This window comes from Mytilus trossulus, chromosome 6, assembly GCF_036588685.1.
Source record: "Mytilus trossulus isolate FHL-02 chromosome 6, PNRI_Mtr1.1.1.hap1, whole genome shotgun sequence".
Classification (NCBI taxonomy): domain Eukaryota; kingdom Metazoa; phylum Mollusca; class Bivalvia; order Mytilida; family Mytilidae; genus Mytilus; species Mytilus trossulus.
Genome location: NC_086378.1, coordinates 69401933 through 69416133, shown reverse-complemented (window position 1 = coordinate 69416133; position 14201 = coordinate 69401933). Strand labels below are relative to the sequence as shown.

General features: G+C 32.0%; 1 protein-coding gene across 2 annotated transcripts in view; it reads right to left on the bottom strand.

Moving 5' to 3' along the window:
- Nucleotides 1-2444: 2444 nt before the first annotated feature.
- The window catches only part of LOC134721746 (uncharacterized), a 55659-nt gene continuing 43902 nt past the window's right edge, over nt 2445-14201 (bottom strand). For both annotated transcript variants that reach the window (XM_063584933.1, XM_063584934.1), the window contains one exon: nt 2445-3395. The gene's annotated coding sequence lies outside the window, so the exon portion shown is untranslated. The remainder of the gene's footprint in view (nt 3396-14201) is intronic.

Sequence of the window (14201 nt, the reverse complement as noted above, 5' to 3'; positions counted from 1 at the left end):
GAAAATAGCTAGGCAAACATGCAAAAATTAAAACAAGCAAGCTAACAAGAAAATAACGCAAATTGAAAAGTATAAATATATACATAACAAGCTCACTCGTGTAAATAGAAGTGGTATGATTCAATTAGACAACTCTTCACAGTAGAACAAACGGCAAATAAAATAGTAACAAAAAGTCATTTTACTGCCTTCAACACTGAGCAGAGCCCATGCCACATTAACTATAATTATTAGTAGTCACTTTTCTGCCTTCATTTTTGAGCAGAGCCCATGCCACATTAACTATAATTAGTCACTTTTCTGCCTTCATTTATGAACAGGGCCCATACTGCATTAATATCAATAAGTCAGTGTACTGCCGTCAACAATGAGCAGAGCCCAAGTCGCATTAATAACATTTAGTCACTTTTCTGCCTACAACAATGAGCAGTGTCCATACTGCATTAAACGAAGTCATTGTCCTGCATTCAACAATGAGCAGAGCCCATGATACTGCATTAAAGAGTAATTAAAAACCAAAAAGAAAGAATGTTAAACAAGTCAAACGAGAAAACAGTAGGCATAATGTATGTACATTTTTTTTTTCTTATATAGTAATGCCGATTTAAGTGTATCAAACAGTTTAGGAAATATTTAAGACTGTACATGTTCAAAGGATTTCCACTTGTAAATATTTTAATCTAAGCCATCGACTCTGATGGATTTAATCTAAAGCTATCGCGTCATCCGCCACAAAATTTGTCTTCTAACTCTCAAATAGTGTATTTCATCTATTACACGTCAGCTTAGCCATCTAACACATAGTGTAAAATTGTGTATAATAGTGGTAGAATCTATAAAGTAAATAAAGATGAGGAATTTGCACTTATTGCCCTCGTGTGTGTATCTTTTGTGTAATAGCGCTAGGTGCGTCTTCAAAACGACTGCATGGTTATATAATTTATGTACATTAAAGCAGACATGTAAAAAAGGCCACGAATTAAATATATGACATCAAATTATAATAATAAATAATTCTTTCTGTAATCTTATCTTATCACCATCAGATTATCTCATTCTTAATTAATTTAGAATAATTATACACCACAAAACATCAACTTTTTTTTTTTTTTTTATATATAAATTCAACATACCGAGGTTAAAGCTTGACGAAATCTGCAAACCGCTGGAACATGCAGGTAGTGAATTCTTTGGAACAGTAGTTTTCCTTCTTTTAAATCGTGTTTTCCTTACAAGTGCCTCTTGTGCTGTGTGATATTCTAAACGGGGGCTCCTGGTGTGAAGATTTTGTTCTGCCATTAAATTGATCACCGGTCAATGAGCCACTGGCAAATTGGAAGCTGTCCCTGTCATTCGAGCATTGTATAACTTTTATGGCGAAGATACATTATTAAAATGTTCTAATAATCTCACAAACATTAACATGTCGAAAGAAGCTGGATGTGTTCCTCGTGTTGATGGCTCGGTTGGTGGCATCGGATGTGTGGTGAAAGTTCGGTTTACCTTTCAATATCGTCGTTTGCTGACCCTTGCAAATGAAAATCCTTTCTTGGAGAATTGTCGGTCTCTACGATAGTTTCATTTCAAAATATTAGAACATGATATTCGGATGTCAAAGATTTTTTACGATTGCATTTTTTGAAACTTTTACATATCTACAAGATTGGCTAGTGCAATGTAATGCTGACGAGTCATGTGACGTTGATTGGCGGGAAACAAGAATCGGATCCGAATGAGGCAATAATCATTTCTCTTTAATTAAATTGGTTTATCTTATAAAAGCGATAAACCGTATTATATTGGTAATTTATTTCAGTTTCTTTTTGGTTGGTCCACTATTTTGTATTCCAAATTCAATTTGGTGTTTGTAGTGTACTCTTCTGCTTGTATTTTATTTTATTTTCTTACAACATCAGATGATATTACTAACAATTAAATCAAATTAAATGTAAAATGCAGCTGGGCGTGTATCCAAAATATTTTGTCCTTTAACGTAAGGTGTCAAAAACTAATATGAAAGAACTAATGCCATTTCTAAACAGTGTATGTAAAAAAATGAAACTGATAATGTATATTACTAGTAATTAAACTGAAAATCTTCAACTTTCATCACTGCGTTTTATGACCTTCCGATTTCTAGATAAGTTCTATCATGAATCCCTGATGTATTATGTTAGCCGTCGCACAGCACGGCTTTTACATTTTCACTGAGGCTCCCATATGTAGAAATGTCAAAACTTTTTTCCATGAAGAATATACTTCAAAATTCGAAATTTGAGTGGTAACGAAGTTATTTTTCTTAACACTCGATTCAAACCAACAAAGGAACACCAGATCTGCAATTTACCCACCGTAGCTACTGCTTAGTGTTGATATTTATTGCAGAAAATATATCAATATATTTTTTTTTAAAGTTGGTAAATGCAAATAAATATAAGAAATCAAACGATTGTATTTTGTATTTTTGTCTGTCCACATGTTTACTTACAATTAACAAAGATATCAATGAAAAGAAATATTACAACAAAAGTAATCTACTGGTAGCAAAAAGATAAAAAAAAAAAAGATCGAGCTCTGTGTTGCAGGGTGTTTCTATGTATGTAGTCACGAATTCTCTTAATCAACACCATATTAACGTTGAACTTCAAATACATGTCGTTATAAAAAATAAATACTTGTTTTTTCCCTTTCCTTGAAGTGTTATCATTAATTTTCTAATGTATCTTCGAGTGAGCACCATACTGGGGATTGTATGTGCATCAACTCTAACTAATACTTCGATTTGAATATCATTATATATAAAACTGTATCTTCCTAAAATTCTTCCCATAAATTATTTCAGAATAAGATTATTTAATTAATGATAGCCACCATTTATAATTTTGAATTTCATATAATATATTGTATTTTGAATCTGACGAAGTGATATTCTTCAGAGAATTCTATCTTAAACGGAGATAATGGTATCTTCCAGTACACAGACTACATATGGTCCACACGATACAAGCAACCTTTGATTTTCCTATTACTGTTCCACAGAACACTCAAAGGTAAAAACAATGAATTATATACAATGTAGAATTCTAAACAATGGTTTATGTAAAATGAAGTGTTTTCGTGATTAATGTCTACCATTAAATGTGTATTTACATAATTATAATTTTGTCCCGATGATTTCCACAATATGAAACAATTCATACCACAATAATGTACAAGGACGACTAGACATAAATCAGGACATAAAACAAATGTCTGTATCCGGGCGGGCTTTTGCTAGATACACTTCAGATATCATATATAATCAGCTTTCCAAGTCCAGTGTTTAGTTCATAGCTTCGTCCTGCATCACGCTATTTTCATCTTCTTCCATCTTTGACGTCATTTACTTTTGCGTCCTAAAATTAAAGACATTTTCAACACTATTAAGAGGAGGACGCCTTTAATTATATAAAGGATGCAGTCGCAATTTAGCAAGTAGTATATTATAAAATCAATGACGTTCATTTTAGAACAAATGTTTTGTAGACTTACTAAATAATTCATTTTTCATATTTTATTCTGGAAATCTGATCCCTATCACTTGTTTACCAACTTATAAATAAAATCAGTACTTTTCTTCCTCATAATTTATTTACAAGACTGTTGATGTTACATTTCGATTATATAAAGACCCTTTTTTTAAAGAGACACTAGCTATTTACGAGATATGAAAAAAAATAAAAAGAGGATTTTGTTTGGTTCAATCATTTATATAAGTATGATAAGTAAATTGATTTTAGCAACTTATTTGGTTCAATTTTGTCAATAGGCAAAAGACACATTGCTGAGGAATTATTCATTTGCATGTAAATAATTACGACCTAATTGAATCCGTATACATGACGTGAACTTCAACTAACCACAACAGCTAAAGATTGGTTACGCATGCGTTTATCATAAACAGCTCTTAAAATAAAAGAATGTCAATATCGAAAGTGAAACAAAGGTGAACCATTTCGTTGACTGATTCGATCCACATTCATCATTCATTTCGTTGACTGATTCGATCCACGATCCTCATTCTTATACAGGTGAACACGATAATCAACTTTTTATGTTACCTATAACATGAAATCAAACAGCCATAGAAGAATCCAATTGCACGAAGTACCTTTTTATTCATTTTTATGTTTATATTGGGTATATATACACAGGCACTTGTCTCAGAATTTGTTTTGCAAAATTATAACGATTGACATACTTTGGTAGGATTGCTACGGATGATTCCGACAATAAATGTAGGCATGTTATACACCATTGTAAAGATAAATCAATTTAGATTTACGATAAAACAAGCTTTAGTGGGATTAACAGCCTATAAAGCGGCATATAACGGAACTTCGTCACCACCCAACATTTTTCTAAAATGCAAGTTAAGTACCTTGTGTTATAATAAGGTATATAGGAATTGTTTTTTCTTAGACAAGTGCCTGTGTATATATATGACAATCGGCAGTATTCGGTGGTCATCTCGAAAGTTTATTAGAAGGGTGTCTAGACTTTAATACACACGAAATTTTGATATGTATTAATGAGTACATGCAGTGTTAACTGTTTATTCCAGAATTATTGTAATTTGAATATACGTTTTAGTATGTTATAAAACAAATATGAGAATTTAAGAGAAATCGATGAACATGAATTTGACAGATAGTGCTCAGTGTGGTTAACGGTCAATTCAAGGGAAAACACAAATAAAAATTATCAAATAAGCAAGAGGTTTGGAATATTTCGTATAAAAAAAGATTTATATGGCTTAAATTCAACTTTTTGGATGATATATTGATAATATATATACAAGGACTCCGAGATGATGTGCGACTGTCAATGTCTTTTTTTCACATGAACACAATATAAGTGCTGTTGTCATCAGAAAAAAACCACTATATTGTAATTTTCCAAACTTGGTTAAAGAGAAAAAGAAAAGCACGTATTAAATAATTGTTGTAAGTTTGTAAGAATGAGAACATGAGCATACAGCGACTTCAACTAAAGCACTTAAACAGTAACATGTCTGGCTTTTTTCTATCTATTCGGAAGAATAGCCACTGCCTTATTCGGAATGTCAGTGTCAAAACAAGACTTCGTTTGAGATACTATTGTGTGATACAATCTAACGTTGGTTAAAGTAGCAGCAACATGATATATACACGTCATACCCGCATTTCGTGTACCCCGATTGAATTTAGTTTGTAGAATAAATGTAACATATAATAACAAAGAAGCTGTGATTTCTCGATATGGTCATTATCAACATTCTAAAATATTTTTATTGAGAAACAATGCAAACAGAAATTAAACAAAAAACTCATTCGAAATGTGTTTCCTTGACACTGTACGCGCACAATTACGAAAAAAAAACCCCGGACTTCAATGTTTTTCAATCCTATCAAAATAGATCTGAATCGTGTTTATAATTGATGTTCCGAATCATTATTCCCACAAACTTTCATTTAAACACGTACAAATTAATTTTCCTTAAAAAATAAAATACTTAAATAGGTTTAATTTACTGAAAATTCGGCATATTTTGGACTCAAGATATATTTTAAAGGTTTATGAACCCTTCTGTAACCATTTTTGTACGAATATTTCAAACTTTAATGGTATCAAAACTAGATATAATGAATAATAGAGATAGGCCATTTTGTCATATACACAGAGGAAACTTGATGCAAAGCATTATCATTTACTGTTTCATTGCATTTAATAGAAAAAGAGGACTTTGTAGCAAATAAACCAAGGTTTTTATAGAAAATCCACAGAGTTTTGTTATAAAACTTGAAACACAGTTTACTCACTTGCTTTTTATGATCTGCTTGCGTTTATTTTTAACAAAAAGTTCTAAGCAACCTGCAAATTTCAAAACACCTAGTGCTGAGTCACTCAAGTCGAGTGCACCCTAAATGGTATACTTGATTTGGTCCATATTGTTATTTGTTTTAACCAATAACTACATTAATTAATTTGTTTTAAAGAAATCAAAGCTAGCACTGCATGCAATAATCCTATATCTATCAGTCACCAAATTTCCAAATATGAGTGTACAAGGATAAAGGCAGTGGATTTTCTATATAATATGAGGGATAGCTCATACTATGGCAGACACAAAATGTGATTATAATTAAGATCAATTAACACCTTCCCTAAAATTTTTAAAAAAAAAATGTAAATGAAAACTTTGTTTGCGGGGAAATATTCATCAAGCGAGTCTTTTATATCTATTAAGTCCTCTTTCGCTTGACCGCAATTTCTATGTAAATCTCGTAGGAACAGACGTATCTATATCTGTCGTCTCGTTTCTCTGAAGTTCAATGGGATAGATGTTATCAATATTGTCACAATTCAAAGCTTCATAAGATGCTATGAATATGTCGATGATAGAAATCCAGGTTGTCATTACTTTTTAAATTTAAGAGTCATGTTGGAGCAATTAATTTGGGAAAACCGCTGCACGGAAAAAGTAGAAAACGTCAATATCGAACTTGATTAGACATTCAAATTTGAAGAGCATTGGTTTGACAGTTCATAAATTATCACGCAAATAAGGCTGAAATCACTCGTCCATAACCTCAGACATAGTGACCGGATTTTCGACAGAAGTCGTTTAAAGACATATATATATATATATAATACTTTTAAAATTAAAAAAAAGTTTCATGTTTTTAATACTTAAAATAACAGAGTTTTTACTACAAAACATGTGTAGATGGATTTTCTGTTACAAAACATATTTTAAAAAGTAAATTTAATTCCACTTTTCCTAATCTTGTAAAATACAGTTATTGTCTTCCCGTACTCGAAATCACAAACTACTTCCCCGTTTGCAACTCCAGTTTCCGGTTTACTATTTTTCCGTATGCAGCGAACGTAACGTAATGACCGTTCATGAGACCTCTCGTTAGTACCTCTGCAACCACACAGTGTAGAGTGCCAGGATAAATACATGATTTAAGAAAAGGTGAAAGTTAGAGAGTTTATTGATTCTGAAAGTTAAATATTAAATACTGCAACTCAATTAACAGAAAGAATGAAAACACATGAATGTAACTAGTAAGAACTGATCAAATTCCCTTTACTTATTTGTCATGAGTTTCATGTGCTTAATTTGTATTGGTTATCAATATCAAGTTCTTATAAACTTCGGCAACTAACTCGAAAGTTAACGATAATAACAATCACTGATGATAAATATTAATACGTATTCGATTCGTAATAATTATAAAAAAAAAACCTGCATAGTTAGTTTAGTATGTAAGCATGCATTTGTTTATTTATTTCGATGACATTGAAATATCAAGAAACTCATTTCATATTTATAACTATTGTCAACGTATATTTGTTCCACCTAACAGAAGTTCCAGTGGAAACTTTATTATGGACAAAGTCATAATACCTGTACCTGATGGAACAAATATTCTATACTATTTATTCCGTTAGCATGGTTAGGAACATTTACTGTAATATTTATTCATGTGGAAGTAAAATTCCAGAATATATTATCCATTTGGAACTAATATTATGAAGGAACTTCTATTCCGTGACACTATAACATTAAAATTTCAAGAAACTCATTTTATAGGACTTCTTAAACAAAAAAAAATGTAAGGGTTCCGCGGAACCCAGTGTCTCGCCTACTTCTGCTGTAAATCGCGGGTTCAACTTAATGAGAAAGAAAATCAATAACAAATTTCCTCTTGATACCATCTTATGATTATAAGAAGCTTCTGTCTAAGTTTGGTAAAAATCTAGGATAGTTAATAAATCTAATGAATGTTTTGAAAACTTTAACTGTATGTAATTTTAACTTAAAGAAAAGTCCATTTAAAAATAAAATACAGAAAAAATGGAGTTATCTTTTTACAAAATTTACTTCTGGATACTATTTTATGATCATGAATAAGCTTCTGTCCAAGTTTGGTACACACCCAGGATAGTTTAAGAAAGTTATTAAAATTTTAAAAACTTTAACCACAGAGTGAATGTAATGTTTCCTCGCAGAAACACTAAGTCCATTTAAAAGTAAAATACGGAAAAAATGGATTTATATTTTTACATAATTAACTTCTGGATTCTATCTTATGATCACAAACAAGCTTCTGTCAAAGTTTGGTACAAACCCAGGATAATTTAAGAAAGTTATTAAAATTCCACCACAGAGTGAATGTTGTGTTTCCCCGCAGAAAAAAAACTAAGTCTATTTATAAGTAAAATACGGGGAAAATGGAATTTTATTTTTACAAAAATTTACTTCTGGATACTATCTTATGATCACAAACTAGCTTCTGTCCAAGTTTGGTAGAAATCCAGTATAGTTTAAGAAATTTATTAAAATTTCAAAAACTTTAACCACAGAGTGAATATTTGTTGACGCCGCCGACGACGGAATGTAGGATCGCTTAGTCTCGCTTTTTTCGACTAAAGTCGAAGGCTGGACAAAAACTTTAGGTTTAAAAGCAGTCGCTGAACAAATGAAAATGAGTTCAGTCAGGCGGAAACTATTATAAGGCACCTTTATAAAGCTTGAAATCAATAATGAACCATTAAATTAAGATAGATGAAAGATACAAAAGGAACAACTTAGAACAGAAAAATAAAGGTCGAGCAACACTAACCATGCAACCCAAAACCGGGCGTGATCTAAGTTAAATCCATAAGGGAAAGCAGAAACAGCTTCATGTGCTAATTTAAGTATATACTCGGTGATGATTCAATTGGGTAGATCCAATACAGGTAAAAGACGACAGGATTGTGGTTACGTAAAAATTAACCGTCTCGAAACTGATATTCCATAACGGTCAACCAACCCGATGGCTTGCGCAAAATGTACCAAGGATGGTTTCAACTTTACCACTAGGAACTCTTTGTTTTATACTATCCATAAAATAAATCATGCCCGTCCAATATCGTATCAACTGGGACATGTGTGCTCCGTATATGCAGGTGCTGCTTGGAATTTTGAACAATTGAGATTCAGAAGATGATGTAATCTCTATTGTCGTAGAGTTTTGTTTCAACTGTTAGGACTAAAAATTTAGTGATTTCATGTATTACTATAAAATAAAATATATAAATGTCCGCAGAACGAACTTTACTGACTATTAATGTGCCTGATTTATAGTTTTATACTTTGACTGTCCCATAACCATTGACAGAACTGGTGATATAATTACAAAAACAATTGAACTTTTTAGTTGAAGGAATGTAACCTCAGTGGTGCTAACTTATATAGGCAGTATTAACAGAATACATTAATTTATAGAAATTTAATTTCAAGAAAAATAAGCCCTGTGCTCGTGATTCTGTATATTCTGCAGAATAAGCGAATTTTTCAATTTTCATTTAATTTAATATAAATAAAGGTTAACTTCCCACACTTCTCAGTTGCTTGTAGATGCGTTCACATGTTTTGATTTTATAAGTACTACACTTGTAACACGGATTGAAAAATAATTATAATTTGTCTGACTTGTATACAGTTTTAGATGTAATTTTAAGCCAAATAATTGAAGGACAATTTTGCGTGTAACATCTTCCTCCTCGCATTCAATTACTAGACGTTTAGGATCTGAACTAGACCTAACTGTATCTGTTGTATCGTGTTTTTTTTCGAAATCATTAGGACAGATGCGTTTAACAATGACCAAACCTTGTAATTGAGAGACCATCAGCTATGTAGCGGTGAGTAAATAAATTCATCATAGATACCAGGATGAACATTTTGTATCTGCGCCAGACGCGCCTCTGTCTACAAAAGACTCATCAGTGACGCCCGATTAAAAAGATGTAAAAAAGCCAAATAAAGTATGAAGTTGAAGAGCATTGAGGACCAAACATAGGTTTTGTCAAATACAGCTAAGGTAATCTATTCCTAAGGTAGAACAACCTTTGATTGGATAATGCTAACTTATTTTCTTTCTTCATGAGAAACTCGTGTAAAAAGTCAGCCTCCTATGAATAAAAGTATATTTCGACAAGAAAGGGCACCGTTGAGTTCCAATGGAACTGCCGATTGTTATTGAAAAACACATCCTTCAAACGTAACGAACATGTTGTCAATCGAGAAATCAAACATCTTGACAATGTCAGTGTAAGTATCATATTTCTGTTTGTACCGTAGTGATGATTTATCTCTACCACACTAATGAACGACAGAAGCGAAAAGCGTCACATCGAATTTCACCTCATTTTCGTTATCAGTAACAACATATCAGGCATATGAATAAAATGACATATCAAATTAGATGCCACACGAAACATTACAGTAACTGCATAGTACTCTTAAAGAAGAGCATCGCCCATAAGCAAGCACAGTGAATTGGTATGATTAACATGATATACTCAGGTAGCAAACACCTTGGATTGTTGCTGTTCTGTTTGTTCCTTTTGGTTTTCATATCCTCAAAAGTACTTTTTTAATTTCGTTTCGAACACTGCTTGTAAAATTTAAATCAGAAACAAGTTATGGCATTGCCTATTAATCGAACTATCCTTCCAACACAAGTTTCTTTTTAAAGATGGTGTCCGCCCGGTAAAAAATCAAATCTTGACAATTGTGTCGATTAGATCTTTAATCTCTTTGAACTTGAGATAAAAGAAAACACAACTGACGAGTTACGACTTTTCAATATCGTGAATTTCATCTAGAAATTGACAATGAGGGTAGGTTAAGTATTGCACTTCAACAACATGGTTTGATTATGTCCACTGCTTGTATAGAAACATTACATTTAGCACATTGCAGCAAGTATTTTTAAGTCTCCTATTTATTACGACAGTTATTAACAAGGTTCTATCAATAAAGTGGAAATCTGACGATCGAAAAGATTGAAATTTGGTTGACCATTATTGACCATCTGAATGACAAATGATCATATAAGACTTCCTTCCGTCGTTTGTTATATTACCAAATGCAAATATCGCCATGTTCTTACCAAGCACGCTTGACTGCATACAACCTGTGGAAGAAGAATTGCTTGCATCTCCAGAAACTGGAGTATATCCCAGTCTACCTGGACTTGATGTTGCTTAATCATTAGTTTTCTGTGAAGTGTTTTATAGAACATCCTGTTAGTCTCGTTGCCTTTTTTTCTTAAAGCTAGTTTGTGTTCTTTCTTCAAATTGTGGTTGTTGATAACCCTTGGTTTGTCTTTTTTACATGTAATTCATTTCATAAAAAGTTTGACGAATGATTTCACAACCCTTGGTTTGTCTTTTTTTTTTTTTTTTTTACATGTAATTCATTTTATAAAAAAGTTTGACGAATGATTTCACAACACTTGTAAATCAATTTTCACATACTAGTAAATCATAACAAGGAAACTTTTACAGTTATTTTTCATTAAGAAATGAAGCATATTTTTTTTCACTTGTCATCTGTTTAAAATCTTCAACAGAGTTAGCCCACAGTGTACTACATTTGTCCTTCCAATGAAAAGAAAAAAATTATAACTGGCAAATTGCATTGCAAAGGAAGGCATACAAAATGAACTTTGGTCAACGCTTTACACCAAAGCAATTGTTGTAACATTAACCATTCACTTTGTGTCGCCCTTAGTTTTCTCCTTTGTATTGAAAGATATTGTGTTTATTCGTTATTGGCTATGGACATCTAAATTCTGCGAAAATTCAATACTTTCAGACACTAAAACTATTGACCTAAAACTTTCCTTTCCACAAACTTAGTCGTCAATATACATTCTTTAGAGAAAGTGAATTCAGATCTAACGGGAAATTACGTTCATTCCTGACTTTCAACAAACGTTAACATAGTTTACCGAGAAATAAGCGATAGTTATATATCATTCGTTAAATTTCAGTTGTCAATAAGTAATAACTGTAAGAGATAGTTCTAATAACCCATACACTTTTTTTTTATATTTCATGGATCTAAAATTGTGAAATATGCTTCCCATCGAGACAAATATTTATATATAAAAGACCTAAATCGGGTTGATGCAAGCAAATAAAGATCACCACACGGCTTAAGAAATTTATTTAGGAATCTGAAATATATTTCACTTTTTTGTTTAATAGCTTTTAGAATTGATCGAGGTAATTGACAGTGAACGAATTTAGATAAGAGTAAATTAATCGAAAGTATGACCTTATTCTTGATGACAGACGACAATAATTTGACACAAAAACAATAAAGTTTTTTTTCTCATTTATTAAGCTTTCCTCTTTTTTTTCAGATCAAGTCTTTATCAACTGATTTAAATGCCAGTTTTGAATACTCAACATATTTTACGGCGGACATAAACATTTTTTTAGATTTTCAAAACCAGCTGTCATGCAATCTCGTACAATATGCGGGGAACAGAAGCCGCCTGAATTTTTTCGTCAGCTGGATTGTCTTCCGGAAGATTTAAAAAAAAAGTTGTTCCCACAGGCACTTGTCTCAGAATTTGTTTTCCCTATATACCTTATTATAACACAAGGTACTTAACTTGCATTTTAGAAAAAATGTTAGGTGGTGACGAAGTTCCGTTATATGCCGCTTTATAGGCTGTCAACCCCATTAAAGCTTGTTAGATATCGTAAATCTAAATTGATGTATCTATACAATGGTGTATAACATGCCTACATTTGTTGTCGGAATCATCCGTAGCAATCCTACCAAAGTATGTCAATCGTAATAATTTTGAATCAATAAATGTAGGCATGTTATACACCATTGTAAAGATAAATCAATTTAGATTTACGATAAAACAAGCTTTAGTGGGATTAACAGCCTATAAAGCGGCATATAACGGAACTTCGTCACCACCCAACATTTTTCTAAAATGCAAGTTAAGTACCTTGTGTTATAATAAGGTATATAGGAATTGTTTTTTTCTGAGACAAGTGCCTGTGGTTGTTCCGTATTAAAATCAAAAAAGATAGGAAGAGTGACTGTATACATTGTTTTAAAGAGAAGAAAAGTACGATTATTTCTGAAACAAAAATGTTAAAAGAGGATTACTGTCTGGCAACAGAATACTTCAAGCTCCCAGATATGCAAACATCAATAATAGACCAAAATAAGCCAAGAAACACTGTTAATGAGTTATTAACCTGCAAGTAAATAGTTCGACCTTATTCAAACCTCTTAACTGGAGATGGATTATTATGTGCTTACTTATTACAAGGAAAAAATGTCAACATTGAAAGTGAAACAAGAATGAACCATTTGGTTGGCTGGTTCGGTCCAAAGAAAAATCATTCTTATACAGGTTAAAACGATGATAACCATTGTTTTACCTACAATATGAAAGCAACCGGCAAATTGCATGTAGTAGCTATATAATTATATTTTTATTGATGCAATTTATGGTTAAATGACCGTCGGCAGTCTTCGAAGTTCATCATCGATGGTTAATTATATGTCGACTAGCTAAAAAAACACACGAAATTGTATGACATACTATCGAGTTTATTCATCAAAGGTTGTTTATCTCAACATCAAGGGGTGAACTTATTCTTTTTACAGTTTTTCAACCCTATCAATCAAGTATTTTTTTCAATTTTTAACAGGTATGGGGGAAATCTAGATTCAGAATATATTTTTTCTTCAAATTGTGGAACAGATTTTTTTAAAAAGAAACCATAACCCCCTTGTTAAGTTAAATGGTTGTTCCCTACATGAATCACATATTAAAATTTAATTTAAGTCCAGTCGACGAACAAGAATTATTTTAATTCCCCTAAAAGTCCAAAAGGTCTGAACAACCTCGAGAGGAACGAACATTCCAATAGCTAAAGATCACTTATAATGTTTTAAAAGTTTTAAGCTTACCTTATCGTCGGTGCTGTTATCAGACATTTTTTTTTAAAACAAGGGGCAGTCCTGATATTTTTACTGATCTAATTTCTAATACTTTTACACAAACTCCTGTAAAACACTCAGAGACAACCATCACAACTCATGATGTTAAGTTGTGTTAATGTTCACACAGACAATTTAGAAACCAATGTACAATTTAACTATAGGCTCTAAAGAGCATGTGTCGCTCACCTTGGTCTATATGTAGATATAGGAAGATGTGGTGTGAGTGCCAATGAGACAACGCTCCATCCAAATAACAATTTTAAAAAAGTAAACCATTATATGTGCATATTAAACAAAAGAAACAAATGAATTAATGACAAAATTGTGTTTTGGTGATGGTGATGTTTGTAGA